This window comes from Sinohyriopsis cumingii, chromosome 14 (genome assembly GCF_028554795.1).
Source record: "Sinohyriopsis cumingii isolate HCF-2022 chromosome 14, ASM2855479v2, whole genome shotgun sequence".
Taxonomy (NCBI): domain Eukaryota; kingdom Metazoa; phylum Mollusca; class Bivalvia; order Unionida; family Unionidae; genus Sinohyriopsis; species Sinohyriopsis cumingii.
The window spans coordinates 104539417-104558133 of record NC_142974.1 but is presented as its reverse complement, the minus strand read 5'-3'; the positions used below and the strand labels follow the sequence as shown (position 1 = coordinate 104558133).

Genomic DNA, 18717 nt, shown 5'->3' with positions numbered 1-18717 from the left:
TGATAAAGGTAGTACAAGCAGTGATGCGCTGATTATTGAATTGCCTGGACCAAACATACCCTCTTTTAAATGTACCACTACTATATATATATATAATCTGGGTATACTTTACAGATATAATTCTGACGTTGAAAGAACCGACAAAGATGGACAGAATCAATCTCAATAATTTTCCAATGTATAATATTAATGGTAATTAAGTCTTATTGAAAAGTTACTGAATACTCGTCTTGGAAGGAGTTACGTAGTTCTCAGGTGTCTAACATCATAATTTGAAAATGTTAACGTCTTTCACTGAAAAACTTATTGTGGCACTGAATTTTACAACAGTAAATAAGACAATCGTGTGAACTAATTATAATAATAATTTAACAAGTATTTACGTTCTGAGCCTATTTCAGAAGCGGTGTTCAAGAAACAGTATGAAAAAACACTGTTCATTATGATTTTATGTTTTTTATTTCAGGGTCCCACGAACAGTTAATTACATTTTTCTTTCACCCATCTCCTCTTTCGATGATCATAACAACAATTTAAAAAAGCCCGAGCCAAGATATTTTTTCTGTATATTCAGGAAATGATTATTCACACACAAAACATAAAAAATATGGTTTCACTTAAATTCCAATGCACTTATAGCTGCACACTTATGCTATGGAGTCATTAGTTTTGGGGTAAGATACAGGTGGGTTGACTTCCTTTTCGACAATATGAAAACCACCAGAATCGCGAGTAATGACACCATACAGAGAGGCCGTGGCGTCTAGACATGCGGCCAAGGGAATACTTATCACTGTCCACAGGATTAATAGAACCTTACGGGGAAGTCCGTACTTCCGTATGCTGATCGACTTGATGCTGCCAAAAATGAAGAGAAAGATCATCAGTCCACCCATACTTCCGGCAATAACATTAAGGATAAGTGGCATTGGGATGGGGAAAACAAAAGAAGCGGGAAAATTCAGAATATTTCCAAACAACAATAGCCACCCAAGATCGGTGGGAATCAACCATATTTTACACTTGAGCGGAATTTCAGAGCTCAAAAGCGTGTACATATGACCAACAAACCATCGCTTTCGCTGTTTGATGTAATCCCCGAGAGAAAACGGACTCTTTTCCCACATTTCCCCTTCGACATAGTTAAATTTGTATCCCAGCTTCCACGCTGTCAGAGCAAAAACCACATCCTCAGCAATGCTTCCACGGGGTCCAAAATCGAACCCAATTTTCTTCTCCGCGGACACCTTGACTATAATATAAGATCCTTTAAAGCCAAAAGCTGGACAATTTAATATTTTGAAGCAAAATCTCATCATACCAAAGTCAACAGATACTCGGACACTATCAGCTAGAGTTGTCCACCAGTTAACGACCTCTTCATTTGCGTACGTGATAACCCCCTGCCCTATCGAACCAAGCTCCTGGCCAGCAAAGTTTGCCAACCCAATCACAGAGCCCTCGGTCAGAATTGTCTCCTCGTCCAGGTGGACTATCCAATCATCGTCAGACAAAATGTTTATATCACCCTGTAGACAATAATGGAGCGCTCGTGCCTTGAAGAGCGAATTGTTGCGCGTGATATATGTCTCCGGAACCACCACCTCGCGTATCAAGGCGGACTTAGGAAGATTTAGAAGGTTATCTGTGACCACTTCGAACTTAAAATTATCTAACCCAGCTTTGTAGCAAACCTCAATGTTCCTATTTACGTTGGACTTTACAAGGTCGGGAAAAAGACCACGAGTCACAACCCGAAAACATAAAAATGGTATCCTAGTCTTGGGTACTTGAAGTTTTGGTCCTATTGGCCAGAGATTCATTGTGACGAATCCTAGGATATTGGTAACAGCGAAAGGTACAGAGAGGTACGGTAGTGAACGCAGGAGATACAGAAAGACACAGGCTGTGGAACCATACCACTCCACTGGAGTCAAATCACTCTGGTCTCGATTCGTACTGAGCACCACCCAATTGACGAAGACTATGCAGATGATGAGTAAAATGATACTAAGCACGTGCTGGAAGATTGACAGCACGTGCTGTATGACGGTAAGTTCCGCTGCAGCTTTCAACCTCTGTAGCGCGTAGGGGCCCACAGCTCGCAAGATGGACACTTTAGCTCCGCCGCTGTACATTTTGGTGTACAATCACTGAAATTAAATTAGAAAACGGTAGTATAAAATCAGTGACTTCATGATATATAATGGAATCATGTAAATTAATTATCTTAGAGAAACAAAACTTTACCGAATTTCTGATTGCCAATATATTTAATTTGTCTTATTTTCCTCACATATTTGCGACGTGGATTTATAATAGTCCAATTTGAGAAAATTTAATGCTTTTTACTTCTATGCTTAATTACACTGGTAATTAGCAAAACAATTAGTAGAAGCGGTTTCTCGCACGTGACGAATGTGGCTGTAGCCTTATGGATATATCATCAGACAAGCTGTGACCTTTGAACTGTTTACCGTTATGTTCAGATGTGTTCAGCTACCTCTTGAAAATGGTTTGGATAATCCATCCATGGAGTGAGGAGATTTAGATTCTAACGCATTCAACAATTTAATAGCAAGACTTAGAATTATTCATTCTATGATCTTGAATCGTTGACCATTTGACCCATAATCTTAAGGTAAACTTGAGTACCACAATTGATGATAATAGTTCATCTTTTGACTCTTTGGATATAAATTTTCAAGGATGTGTCGTGCACATCGAAAAATACATAATGACATCTTAACCATGAAAACACGAGAAGAGGACACATCGAAAAATTTGAGACTGCAAACGAGATTTTTTATCCATTTGAATCTCAATTTTCTAAGGTAAATGTCTGTACAGCGTCTAATGAATTTTCATTCGTATGAACAGGATGTTATGTCACACCCAAAAACTAGAACCTTTGACCATCATTCTAAATAAAACAATTATCACCTGTGATCTTAAATTTTGACTTTTAGTACGCTTAAGCGATTATAAATGGCTTTTTCTAATGCAGTTATTGTTAAGGGCTGATGGTGATCGACGAAGAAAAGAGGATATTTGGTATCTATCAACTGCCATTTGTGACATTTATTTACGGTATAACGTAGGTAATACTTAGCGTCAAAATATGTAAAGAGTCGAAATCTCAAATAAATCCCATGATTTATACTTAAAAAACAGCGCATTATATATTTGGCCGAAAGACCTTCATTTTTCATAAAGTCATGTTATATATAAATCCGTCAAATTTAAATATAATTTCCAACTGTTGAAAAGCTAATCACGGTTCTTGAAAAAAAAATCATATATGGGATACAAGTTACAAACAACAACCTCTTGATATGATATACAATAAATGTCACAAGGATCACGCATGCGCATTTACTCATTTTAAATTAATTATAAATTGTTCTTTTAAAATTTAACACTAATTTTCTTTTCATCAAAGTCTATTCAGTTCTGATTGGTGAATGCTCTGCACCTTAACTGTCATCAAGAAACTTCCAGACGAAAGTTATCGACATCTATGGTCTTCTACAATGGTGGCTTTGTACAAAACTCTTAGTCAAGAAAAGATCACGTCGAGTGGTATCGTCACAATATAGGATAGAATGCTTTTGTATGCGTAGCATTCATTGTGACATCACAGCGCGCGACGTTCGAGCCAGATTGTACTGGATCACACCTTTAGGTTCATTTCGTCCAAAAATGTCCACGTTCGTTAACATGGATTTTGCCGTATGCATTTATTGGGGCATCTAAATAACGACCTTCCAAAGGAATATGGATGTATAAGAATCCAAATGAAGTAAATACTCGCCACTTAAAGGTATGTAGAATCAAATTCTAAAAAATGACACTCATTACTGCAAAAAAAATCGCGTTGAATGCCGACATGCCCTGTGTGACGTTTACTACAGAAAACTTCATTCCCAGTAGGTTCTGTTTTTAAAAAACTGTTTTCAATGTAAATTCATTGGCTATGTTTAATGTAATTCGTGTAATGTAAAACATAATAATAATAATGGTAAGATTTCAGTGTATTTCATGTCATCTAAAACATCACTAGAGTCGTAGGATATTTATTTGCATGTAGCAACGATGGTCAAGTTTGATACTGTTTCTGTCTATATAATTATAATGGTCGAGTTTTAGTACATTTTTATGTAAAAAGAATGTTCAAATTTGAATGTATTTATTTTTCGTAATACAGTCAAACCCGTACATAAAGAGTGTCAAAGGGACCAAAAAAAATGCGGTCTTTCAATACATGTAATCTGAATATACAGGTGAGACTCGTACAAACCGACTTAGAATAATGATGAGCAGGCGAACAAAAAGAAAGAAAACAGGTAGTGAGAAGATGGATGCATGGTTTAGATATCATCATTCAGGTACTGTAAATACGAAACCAGATATACAGCCAGTTTAATTCGGTGTGAGTATTCCATTAAAAAAACTGGTGAGATAAGGGTATTTGCAAATGCTCGAATGCGAGATAAAGTACACATACGTTGCTAATAAGAACTGGCCCACTTTCGCAGTGCATGAATTCCAAGGGAACAAAAATAGCGGCCACAGGATGCCTTCAACACGTCATTAAATTAGAAGGGCATCTGCCTTTAAACAATGATAGTTTCTACTTACAGAGGCAGAGTAGTAACATTTAGCGCAGTTTAGTACTACTATCCTAAAGTTCCAGGAGAACATATGTTGATATGTGACCATACAGCACTTGTACATCTTTAACACATAAGTCATCAATTTTCAGGGTAAAAAAGTCGAGACAGCAACGCCTATCATATCAGGATAAAAATCTTAGATATAGAATAGAACTATCCCAAAGTTTTAGACATATTATAATTATCAGCCAAAGTATACACATCGTACAGTACTGTCACAAAAGTTTAGACATATTATAGTACTCTCACAAAGTTTTAGACATAGTATAGTATTATCACAAAATTTTAGACGTAGTATAGTATTGTTCCATAGTTTTGGACAAAATCTAATACTATTCCGAAGCTATAGACAGTATATCAATACTCGGAAAGTTTAGATGTAAATGACTTTACGGGACCTTAACATAAATGTAATTGTTGAAGACACTGCAACTGAAAAACTGATATCTTTGTCTCATCATGTTTACATGCACATTCCTGACTTGAAATTATATCCTGATCTGGTCTTAAAATACATTACCAAAAAAGTTATTATACGCACTTTAGCAACAGTACACATTATTGTTTTAGGTTTTAAATATGGTTGGATCACACTGATCTTTATTCGTTAAGGTGTTGAACTAATAGAGATGCAAGTAACCTTCTATCTTAAGTATCCTAGCAAGAACAGTCCTTGCACGTAAAACCAAAAATTTAAGAAAAGTCAGTAAAAGCGTGACATATGAACCACAGTGACCTATGTTTGTGATGGTGATGCTGGTGTAGAATAACACCACGATTATTGATTTCATGCAAAATATGATGCGTACAGCGTGCAGAAACCACGACATCATCTTGAACACTACGCAGAAACTTAGCGAAGAATGTACAAATAATGGGTAAATATATATATATATATATATATATATATATATATATATATATATATATATATATATATATATATATACCCATTATTTGTACATTCTTCGCTAAGTTTCTTTCTGTATAGGAATATAAATACAAGGTGAATCATCCATGCATGCGTGCAATGTACATAATTAATATATGTGTGTGTGTAGGTGTGTGTAATCGTAATTTATTAATATATGGCGATAACATCGAACTTTAAAATCCGGGAAATTGTTCACAAGTAAAACATTGGTGGCGGTCATAAAACTAGAATAATGACTTTCTTATGTACTACGTATAGAATCATGATCAAGCATGCACGTGAAACACACAGTAGATGATAATAAGTTAGATCCTGTTAGACTATAATAGAGCGTCGAGCTCGTAATCCAAGGGTCGCACGTTCATTACTTGACACAGGCAAGCTCTGGTCGGCTGACGTGTTCTTGATTACTTATCTATGCTAAGTCAGAGTGAAAAACAGTTTCAGGTGTCCTTGTCAGAAAGATTCCAAGACATCATACAAAGCTCTCGTGTATAAGATTCTTTTGTTGGTTTTGACGTAAGTTTTGTAAAAACGTTTTTGACTGCGTTATGGAAGTGAGCCAAGTTTCTTTTCCAAAATGCTTTGAGACAACTGACCTGTTGTTGTTGCTGTAGGGATTAGCGCCATTTTTCAGCACAGGATAGGCTATACATGGCAGCCAGTATAAATGGTGGAGGAAGAACCCTGGAAAACTCCGGGAAGAACCATCGACCCACGAGAAGCTACTGGCAAGCTTTCTCACATACCCACGTTAATACGAAACGACGAACATACTTTCCTCGCCGCAGACATGTCTCTACTTACTTCATTCTGATGTTTGCCTGTATGATTGTGTCTGTCTTAACAATAATCTTATCTCGCTATCGACATGTATATACTTTTGATTGTGTGCCTAATAATTTTACACCAAACTTTAATATCAAAATATATTCAAAATATTCAACCAATAAGTAATCAGCTTTTGTTAATTTCGTTCCATTGGACAAGCATGAAAGTAACTTTCTTGACACAGAAAAAAGAAAACCCGCTGTTGCCATGGAAACCGTGTGTTAAGAAAAATATCAAGGACGATATGCACATTTTCCATCTTATCTATGCATTTCTCATTGAAACTGTCAACAAATTACTATTTACTAAATTTTTCATATCATTATTGTGTTTGATTATTTTTCTGCTATAACGTTGCATAAAATAAGGTTTTAGCGTGTTAAAAAGTGACCAGAAGTCAACCCGAGTAACGACTGATTAACTAACCTAACTTACAAGTCAACATGCAAATATGTTAAGTTCCGCTGTAAAAATAAGACAGTCTCTTTGTTTAGGATTATCCGCTGATATGATTGATTACGAGGCATAGAGACTTCTGAAATCTCTAATTCAACAAAAATATTGCTGCTCTTTTATATTAGATTTCATTAATTTGGTGGCAACACGCATGCACAGACAAACACGTGTACACACTAACACAAGTCCTAAGCTTTTGAACAATTCCAAACATATAAGTCGTGTGGACTTATTTTGTCTTCCGTGCTGAAAATGTATCAATAACGGTCTATGTTTAAGGCTTGAGTCGCGAAAATATCGATTGGTTGATTTCATAAGTGGTCCCACCTTGCCCACGAAGCAATATAATCTCGTACTTTAGATCTTGCTGCACCGCATGTCGTTTCTACCCTCATAAAGGTGCTCGAACAACATGATAATACAAGAAAGAATAGAGTCTGTGTATTTAATTGTGAACATATAAGATGACAATAATGTATGTTGTAAATTGCATCTCAAAAAGCTTTATTTAGTGGAAGAGTCGAACATTCCATATATTAATCTATACAACTATAAACGAAAATAGTGTATGCTATATGGCTCAACCTTGATTTGGTTTAAAATGTTGCGTTAAAATGGATTCTTTGTTTTGTAGTTTTACTTAAAACGGCCAGTTTTATGTGATTGCAGGAATGTATCAAGCGTAGGAAAAGGATTTGTATCATAATATTATGATGGATCTGAACACGAATCTATTATTAAATTGTGTAACCTATTCAACTAGAAATATTAGACTAAACTTTGGGAAATTACCTTGCTAAAAGATGATTGCATACCTAAATTCATGGTCTTATATGTTTGAAATGTTTTAAGTCACACTCAAACTATAGCTCAAATTAGAAACCTTTGATGCACAATAACGTGGATTAGCATGAAGGAAGATTAGTAGAACATTCAGCATCTGCTAAACTTTGAATCCTTCTTTGACCTGTTAAATTTCGATTACGATGATTCAGCCACGTATAATATCTAAATTTTGTGTTTTATGTTTACCTGCTTAATAAGTTAGGAGACTGGGGTTGTTGTTGTCCTCTTTCAATATCTGTAGTCTTTATCTTATCAGAAAAACAAGCCATTTTGATTTAGGTTTAAACTGGTATATTGCAAGGACTTTAAATAATGATGTAGTTTTATCAAGACCAGTTTGACATACTTGCCATTTGACAAAGTAATTCGACAGGTATAAAATACTTCAGAACCGAAACACTACCTGGAAATTAAATACGTGACACTCAGTATGCATTTATAATCTTTCACGTGCGAGCACTGTTCGTGTGCATGTAGAAGGTCCATTTGGGGTCTGATTATGACTAAACGTATCTAAACCACCATTCCATTCTAATCTGCTGAGTGTATAACATTACCGATATCCGACGCGACGACGATTTCTTAGCGTCGAATCGACGCTATTAAAGCATTCTTACTTATATGGACAAAGCTGTAGAACTTGTCCAAGAAAAAATCAAAGTCTTCATTTTTGACAGCATGATTCATCCTTTGAATTTAAAACCGTTGCAAAATGAGGTGCTAAATAGGTTATGTCACCTTTGTTTTATTACTACTGTGACAGATACATAGACTGAGTCACTTGTTGGAGATAGAAACTGCGCTTCTATATTTAGATGGGCGTGCAATTCACATATAATTATGTACTGTAACAAGTATCAGAACCTTTTCATGATGGAAAGGTGAAATACCCATATTTATTAAAGACATAAAGTTTACATATTCTGGGTTATATTTATCTATTCATTAATCTGCACATAAATATTATGACACATAATGCTTGCTCAATTTACCGTTTGTCGAATATATATATATATATATATATATATATATATATATATATATATATATATATATATATATAGAGAGAGAGAGAGAGAGAGAGAGAGAGAGAGAGAGAGAGAGAGAGAGATACCTTATTAGATACAGGGGCATCAAGCCATGTAAAGGATTAGTATTGTATGAAAGGTGGGGTTGCTTTTGTTGTTGGTTCTTTGTAACATTTTAATACATTATTGCTATATCATAATGAGAAAATGGGAGCTAAATGTCATTCCCAAAGGAACATGAAGCTTGTTTGATCGGGAATCGGATGTTTGATATAGCCAATAATAAGTAAAAACTGTTTTAAAGAAATGAAACAAAACCCAACCCCAATCCCCGCATTTATTATTATTACCTAGTATTTGTCAGATTCAGAACATTAGTAGAATGAACACGAATGCCCTTCCGAAATTCAAACCCAGTTCTGCCGTGTGGCTTCCAGACGCTTTATAATCTGACCATTGTAATATTTTCACCTTAATTTTAAAATTTGTTTTCATAGTTTTGGGGACAGTGAAGCACTATATGCTCTTTTCCTATGAGGCAGGCACAATATATACTTTATTTTCATTTAAAAACGATTTTTTAACTCTACGGAAGTACAGTACCTTGCAAACACATTGGTTGTAACGTTAATACTGTTCAAAGTTAAACAAATATCGACTAAATTGTCTTCTAGACATTTCAGCTTTGACCCATTTCTATGGAAAATAGTAAACTGTATTTTCGGACGTGTATGTGTGTGAAGATTTGCATTGCAGCAGAGTCACCCATGTTAATTAATTCCCCTCCCCAACAATGGTTTGTCTAATAAAATAACTGAATATGAAACGTTAAATCCTTTTGTTAAATTTCATTTTGTAAGCAACCTTATTGATATTTGTTATATGTGATAACCTGGCAATGCCATGTAATTTATATATTAAAATATTAAGCATTATAGACTCCGCTCAGTTTCTGTGTATGTTTTTCCGAATACCCAATGGTGTCTTTCCAAAACTTTGAGCCTTGTGCACAAAGGCAAGCTACAGTTTGAAAAGGATCAAAATTTAAGACAGAATGAACAACATTGTTTAAAATATATATCTGTTGTTTTCAGTTTGAGTTCAATACTGTTAGAAATAGTATGAAATGCTCTTTAAACTGCAGTAAGGTTTATTAACGCTCTTTGGACCGTAAAACTCGTGAATGTTAGATTTTGGTATCAGGGCATTCTTGCTCTACGAAGTTATTGCGGTAACTAGTTTGGTTGTAGAATGTGTACAGTCTGCTGAAATTTCTTTCCTGGAACAAGATTGCGCTCAAATATATTTTGCCAAAATAACATTAAGTTTACAATTTTGCAACACTAGCCTATTTTCGAGGGTCCGTTTTCAACATAAAATAGAACTCCATATGCATAATGAATTTAGGAGAGTTTCGTTTGTTTCTTGAATAACACAATTAGACAAAGTGTCAAGAATTTTAACAATATTTACTTTTTCATAAAAACTTGGGCAGAAACCGGGAATTATATAGGTTACGTATTCCGTTCTGAGACAATATTACTAATCTAGATGATATAAAATTTGGTTGTTTTCAACCTTTATATTTAAAAGAATTTTCGGGGTGTTTAAATTCATGGGACATCTAAAATATTTGAATAAAAATTGTATTTATTGTGTTTACAACACTGAATCATTCTAACATTTGTGAGCACACTGGTTTAGAAATATGAAAGTCTCTGGAGCCTTTACCCGAAATCTGAGCACAACAAACAAAGGAATTTGTTTTGTTTTGTTTTCGTTTCATGAAAAAGAAAGCATATGCACACTTTCAACCTATTAATTATACAGAAATTCTATGTTAAATATACTACGATGAAATAAATGTGATAGTTTAAGCAATGCCAATTCAGATATATCATTTTATTAAATTCAAATATAGGATATCACATAAACATTATGCGATATCGTATTTAAAACTATATAAAATATCTTATAAATTTAATTAAGATATTTCATCAATTATACAAGATATCTCATAAACGTAAATGTTATAAATTATATAAGATAAAATGGCATATTAGATTTCTTCATTAATGTTGTAAATAAGCTATATAATTCGATGTCTTTTTGTATTTTGGGGGGAGTAATAAATGGTCATTTACTTTGCCTTGTTTATTTGGGCTATCTGATGTCTAATTATTGTTTCAACATAAGGATGGCTATATGAAAAATTCCGACTAATTATTACGTCATAATGTATTGTACTAGATATCGAAGGAATATAGATGTAGTGTTAATAAGTGACGAAAAGACGCTCAAAGACCAGCACAGACATGGCAAACACGACACAAAGACATGGAAAAGACGAGCAAAGACATGGCAAAGACAAACAAAGACGACACAAAGACATGGCAATGACGACACAAAGACATGGCAAAGACGAGCAAAGACATGGCAATGACGACACAAAGACTTGCAAAGACGACACAAAGACATGGCAAAGACGACACAAAGACAGTTTAAACGGACAAAAGAGTGGAAAATATTGAATGTTGATTTCAATTGCATAAAATAGAAATGTTTCTATTTTCCATATCTGAGTATATATATATTATTTGTACATATAATAAGTACTAAAAAAAAAGAAGAGCGCAAGGACGACGCAGAAACGTTATATACTTACAGTGCTGGAGTATATTTACAGTTGATACAAAATTATATAAATAAATATATAAGAATTATAAATGTTTATTTTGGCTATATGTTGATCGTTCTTTTCTTTAGATAATTAAATATTTTCACATGAGAAAGATGCTTCTACTCTTCTTTTGTCTTACTGACCATAAAATATCACCGTGTAACTTTCTAAAAATATTTAATTACGGTAGGTGTTCAGAGTAGGATTAAGACATGCAAGACATAGCAAACATAAGGAAAAAACGGATACAGAAGGCACATAAACGATATATACCTAAAATACTAGACAATATTTACTATTGGTTAAACAGTTATACCTTGTTTATATGAAACTATTTACGGTTGATAAACATTTATACTTAGTCCATGTGAAAATATTTACTATTGATTAAACATTTATACTCTTTCTATGAGAAAATATTTACTGCTGATAAAACATTTATGCTTTGTATATGTGAACATAATTACTTTTATGCTTTGTCTATGTGTCGATCGTTCTTACTTATATGATTACATATTCTGACACATGGAAGTTGCATTTTCTTCATCTTTAATTGTTACTTCTACTGTCTCTCTCTTTCTCTAACTCGGGGGGCTCCAAGTGGCCGAGTGGTCTAAAGCGCTCACAGTTACGGATCACTGCTATCTCACCTCTGTCTGCGTGGGTTAGAGTTTCGGGTTCGGCCAATGTGTCTATGTAAGAAAGCTTGCCAATAGCTTCTCGTGGGTCAGTGGTTCTTTACGGTTTTTTTCCGGGCTTTTCCTCCTCTCGTGCTGTAAAATGGAGTTAAACCCTACAACGACAACAACTCTCTCTGTCTCTTTCGTGTTGACCATGAAATGTCCTCGTGTCAGTTTCTAAAAATATTTAATTACGCTTAGTATAGAGAGATGGAATGAGTCACGCAAAGACAGTTAAAGACACGGAAAACGAGCAATGGCAGTACAAATACATACAATATTAGAAATTATTCACAGACGATAAAACATTTATATAACTCAATTAACGTAGAGGCAGTACAAAGACAACGCCAGTTTTAAATAGATTAACACGTGTGAACACGTGTTACAATCACTAATAGCAAGTAGACACGCGCTTCTTTTGACTCAATTAACATCGCGGCTGTACAGGGACAATTTTAAAATGTTGATTATACAATATTTAAGTTTATTTATCTTTGATTAGAATTGTCCCCCCTTAATTTCTGTTGAGTTCCCAATTGTGTTTTATATAATGTTTAACAGTTTAAAACTTCTTGGCAATGAACAAATACATGAAATAAATAATTATTCAATTAATTGTATGCAGGAATTCACACTTTAGGATAACCATAATTTAATATAAAATGACTAAGGAGTTGTGACTAAATCGGTGAACAATTGATCAAATACTAACAAGGTTAAGACTTTGTTAATCCTTTGCTAATTACGTCAGCAATACTCGATGATCGAATACTTTTCATCAAAAACTTCGGAATCGTTTGATAACGGTGATCAGACATTCACTAATTTGTCCTCTATAGTGACATACATGTTCTAGAAATAATATTTGTCAATCGTTTTTATTGTTTTGAGCTCATTTTTTTATCGATATCTGGATTATATATTTTGATATAATTTTGAATATAATTTTTAGACAGTTTTTCCTGCCTGTAAAGATAAAATGGGTAATATAAATCTGTGTACGATAATTAACCCTGGCCGAGTCCGCAAGCAATGGTCAGTGTTATTTGCATAAAGCAGCAATACGTTTACATAAGTTTAAATTGTAAACTTGTCGATGCCGAAAAACAGTATCACATGAGCTAAATTCGGAATAGTTACCATTAACACTTGATTTAATGTTTTGATAAAGCGTATATAAAACTTTAAAACATTTGCCAGTAACTGCAAAAGACTTTTCTTCTTTAATTTAGAAAATCTATCGGTATGTGGAATATCATAACACTGTACCGCTGATAGCAACTTATTTGGTTCTAAACACTCATATAAGGATGTAAACCAGTTTGCAAAATCAGCTTACAACAACAATGAAATAATTTTAATCTTTGACATATGTACTTGTTTTGGAAATTTTCAACCAGTTCCGGTGAGTCATCGTTTGGTGCTGCCAACAGACGGATTCTATTCCAATACTTAATAGTTTATTGGACAGTACTCCTGATTTTTCTTTTGCATTCTACCCATTCTTTTAATGACATGAATGAATCTATCCATTAGTGATTAGAATTTCTCATCTGTGATAATTATATATTATTAATAGTGATTATACCTAACATAATTTCCCACATTGGAACATATTTTTAATATTAATAGCCAGACTTGGAAAAAACACTTTAGAATTGGCGAATTAGAATTAGAGTACTCAGGGTAGAACAATTCTGCAGGGGTCAATATTAAACATTACACGGCATATCACAAAGAACAGGTAAAAGCAAATTTACGCTGTATTAGAGAAGAAAATACGTTTATAAAATGATTTTGTATATTTAAAAATGTATGCACCTGACTGTGGAAAGCCATTCTTGCAAGCAGACATACTACTTATTACCGTTGAAAAGATTCCTTTTGAAGATAAAATACATAATTGGGAAAAGGATACATTTTTCATCGTGTTGAATAACTCTCGAATAGGCAAGTTTGAGAAAATGTAAAATATTAGAAGTCAAGTGACGTCAACGACAAAATGATAAACCTTGATGAGTCATATTTGTTTCCAAGAGACCTCAAACAGTGCCAAAATACGATCAGTTGCAGGACCTGCATTATAATGAAGTCACTCATTGAGATGCACAAGCATCTTGACACTTCAGATTATTTTCCCATTTAAAAGGAATCCTAAGCCTAAATCTGAAGAAACTGAATGTTTGATGGGAACAGATGATGAAAAGGCGCTGACAAAACCTCCTTAGACAACGTGTCTCGGACTCTAAAGAAGACAATAAACCAAACACATGAATCATAATATAACTAGGTAACTTACAGATGAGATGCCTACAAGTTAGAATAACAGGGCTACACTTTTAGATACAATTTTCGGTATCAAAGGTGTTGCAAGTGCAAATGTCTAGCCTAGATGTGATGAAAGAAATAGAGAATTGTTCCTAGCCTATGCATTTAAAATAAGTAACAGAAAAGAGTGAAAGACAACAAGCCTTGTAAAATTTAACAAATAATTTATTTCCTTAAAATGCAAAGTGAAATTGAGAAAAATGAACTTACGGTATTGCGAATTAAATTCCAAGAATTACAGACACAAGCCATAATGATTTAAAGTTCTAAATAAAACTCGGTGCAAGTCCCGAAGAAATCCAAAACTGAAGGCTATGACGTGTCTATTATAGGTTATAGAGTGCTGAATGTGTCAACAGTCTTTTGTTGAATCATAGCAATATGATTCCAAGTTTCATTCAGTATAAATTCCCGTAAATGTCTCTATCCAACAATTTTATCAGAGCACTTTTGTATTTCCAGAGAAGACAATCACTTTTATTCAAAAATTTGAAGAAAATAAAATCCAGCCCAACTGGTCACAACATAATACAACATAATACAAAGTGCTAGATGTTAAAGCAGAAATGACCAAGTCCTCAGAATCACATGTATATATTGTTCTCAACTTGACTTCAGGTCACAACTGTCATTTTCGAAAACAAAAATATTACCTAATGGAAAACAACCTTCTAGCATGATACTGATGTTTACAAAATCAAAGCCATAATCTGTAAAATTCACTTAGGAAATTCCAAAACCCTGTCGCAAATAAACATAGTTGTTTCTTCTATTAATAAAGATCCTGATATTAAGCTAATAAACATAGAGAATAATTTAGCTATGTATTAATAAAATATAAAAAGTCAATCAAGTCAAGCAGAAATGGACTCCGTTTTGGATAAGGTCAAGTCCAGCATACAATGTTACATTACAATAGCATGGAATGAATTATATATTTTTTTAAACTAAAAGACAAACAATAAAGTTAAATACACATAACAGAATTAAAATTCAAACTTTAAGACCAGCCAACATTTTTTAATTATTATGACAAATATGTGAAGGACAAAGTTCCACAAACTGCATTAATCGCGATGACAAACTGTGGGCAAATAACAGCACATTGTCACCAAACCATATACTTAAAGTTGCATGTGATTGGAAACCACTAAAAATTGTTGAAATTGTCAACAAGTTGCACGAACTTGTGAATATGCAAATAGTAGATATTACACGAACTATTTCCGGAAATTTTAGCCTCAACTGTAGATACATTAAGTTTAACTTGTCTCATTTTGTTTGTTCCGCAAAATCATCAGAAGAAAACACGGCCACTTTTAAAAAGTTTTTAAAGGCAGGTAAAAAAATAAAAATTACCGAGTGTAATGTCTTAAGATGGGGCCTTCACAGTAACAAGGTCTCAGTCCTTTGCGAGAAAGTCCTGAAGGGAACGAGGTCAACTATTAAAATGAAGTCAGTTTGGACGGTGCAACGCACATTTGTGAACTAGTTCGTATTTACATTGCATATGTATTAAACTTTGAGAAAAAGAAATGAAAATTTAAAAAATATAGATTTTAATCTCTTTAATATTTGTTCATTTTATTTCTATGTATAAATGATAAAAGAAATAACAATTAAATCATAACAATAAAGCAACCTTTTAAAAAAAAACACACACCAAAGAGATACATATAATTTGAAACATGTCAATCTTGATTGTGTACAAATATACAAGTCGTTTAATTTCAGCTCTGCAATAAACATGTACCGGAATAAAACAAAAGAAAAAATGATTTTAGTATTGAGCTTCACATGTATATTTGTACAAATTCATCTACATTTTTTGGTGCATGTACTACGCCATTTGCTCACCTTTAATGTTCGTTTAGAGATTTGCATTTATCTTTCCACCATCGTCAATCAATTTATTAATGAAGCATCTGTTTATACATAGACATCTTAAACTGCGTATTATTTTATTAACATTTAAATAATATGTTTGGGGAAATAAAACTGAAATTTTCAATACTAATTAAAAATTTCATACACGTTAAATCGATAGGTAATTATTAAATTCCTTATATACGATATTTTATAAATTTAATCCAATTCACTGACATGTTAACTTTTGAATTCAAACAAGAAAATAATAATTCAAATGCTAATGCTTTGGACAATATTGGCTTGATAAATTGAGAAGCATGCAATTAGCATATACAAAATTAATAATTACGGGACTTAAGAAGCTGGGTGCATGCCCCAAGTTCCGGGTACACATCTGTGGTGCTCCGTACAGATAAAAAACTGGGTAGCAAATGCTAAAGAATAATGCTATCCAAGAACTTTTCTGAATTCTCTTTGCTTGTCTTTGCCCGTATTTGTCCTGTATTTGCCCGTGTTTGCGGTGTTGTCTAAAATTAAATCTACAACTAAAGACGCATACATTATGTGAAAATATCTCATAATATACTCCCCAGCGAATTTATTGCATTATTGTCACTGAATGAGATCAAATACATTACAAATAATAGTAATAAAAGGATTCCACTTTTTTGACCAAACAAATTTTGGATATGTAAAATAATTCATTATAACTATCATTTCAATCAGACAAATCCCCCCCCCCCCCGAAATAACGAACAACATATGGACAATAGAAACATTTCAAAGTTTACATAACTGGAATCAACATTCAGTAAGTTTCACTATTGTCAGTTTAAAATGTTTATTTGCCGTCTTTGCCCTGTCTTTGCGCGTCTTTGCCCGTTTTTGCCTCGTCTTTGTTTGCCATTCTCTGCCAGTCTTAACACTCATCGGCCATGTCTTTGCGCGTCTTTGCGGTGTGTACCATTCATTCATTCATTAGTTAATTCATTAATTCATTCATTCATCATTTCATTCACAAGAGCGCAATTGTTGCAAGGTAATCATAATAAAAGACCTAGATGGCATTGCTTATTTTACACTCTGTTTCTAATCTAAGTCTGGCTATGTTACAGTACTATGTCTAGGTTACATTCCTTCTTTCAAACACTATTTGTTGTTGGAAGAAGACTTAATGTCACCTGTCGTTTGCCTTTTCGAAATATTTCAGCCTCTTTTCCTGATTTTTGTATTATTTCTTAAGCCCCCACCCATGCCAGCACACAACGCAAACGACATTTATGTCGAATTATGCCCAGTCAAAAGGTAAAGAAGGTCCCACCTGTACTTCTTGTAGGATTTATGGAGAAAAACGGAGTTAATGGAAGAGTAGAATGATCCAACATGTTAGTTTGCTCCAAAATATTTAAAATGGGATTTTTACATGTAACTTTTTGTAGCCTAAGAGCATATACATATTCATATTGTTCTGGTGAACATTCATGTATTTTAGTAAGCCTGCCGTGTTCTCAAACTTGCATGACTCACATTAAAATTTTTAGCACGATTTGTTTGAATGTGAAAAAACCAATCAAAAGTAAGATACTTTCGTTAGTTAGACAGTATAACACTTCCATTATTTATATATTATAATAGTTTTTAAAAATATTATAGCAAAGACAAGGTACCTTTGTCCCAAATGTGAATGTTGACCGTGTTAATCCACTACAACTCTTCCTTGTGCAAATTCGCTGTGGTTGATGTTTGCGCATGACTAGGTCGTAATTTCCGGTCATTATGCAATATGCATGATTCATCACAAGATCCATGAGTGAGCTGTTGTCAAACGTAGCTATGGTAAAACTAATATTAGAACTATCGATTCAAAAAGTTATATTGCATTCTCTGATAATACTATTCAAATATGTATTTGTGAAGTTTGCTAAACACAATATTCCGAATAATTGATTTCTCTTTCACTTAAAAAGCCAACAGATAGAATACTGTATGATACAAATTTAGTAAATAAAGAGACAGCATTCATAAAAACCAAAACAAAATTTAAAGGATACCATAACCAAGAACACACCGGAAGTAAACTATAAACGGATCAATGCCATACACGTCATGGTTATATTATGTATTTTTATTGCTGATAGGTACACATAGTTATGTCTGCTTGATAACCAGTATGGATTCTCCATCAGGAACAGTTTCGTATATAAAACTGTATGTCAGAATATGCTCACGCCCACCCCAACCACAGACAAGGACTGTAAATGAGTTGATTCTCCATGGTTCCAAGAACAGTCAGGAATTGAGACTGAGCTGGTGCTCGTTGGTCCCTAAATAGAGGCAGGGTTGAGCTTGAGCGTGCGCTCAATGGTCCTGGCTTTGATGTAAGATA

The 18717-nt window shown here is 33.8% G+C and overlaps 1 pseudogene across 1 annotated transcript; it reads right to left on the bottom strand.

Annotated features, from left to right (window-relative positions):
* Positions 1-483: 483 nt before the first annotated feature.
* On the bottom strand, positions 484-18052 carry LOC149784538 (glycolipid beta-1,4-mannosyltransferase egh pseudogene; annotated as a pseudogene). The gene is made up of 2 exons (XR_016414155.1): positions 17999-18052; positions 484-2153 (listed from the first exon to the last, which is right to left on the bottom strand). The product of XR_016414155.1 is annotated as a glycolipid beta-1,4-mannosyltransferase egh pseudogene (transcript).
* Positions 18053-18717: the final 665 nt, after the last annotated feature.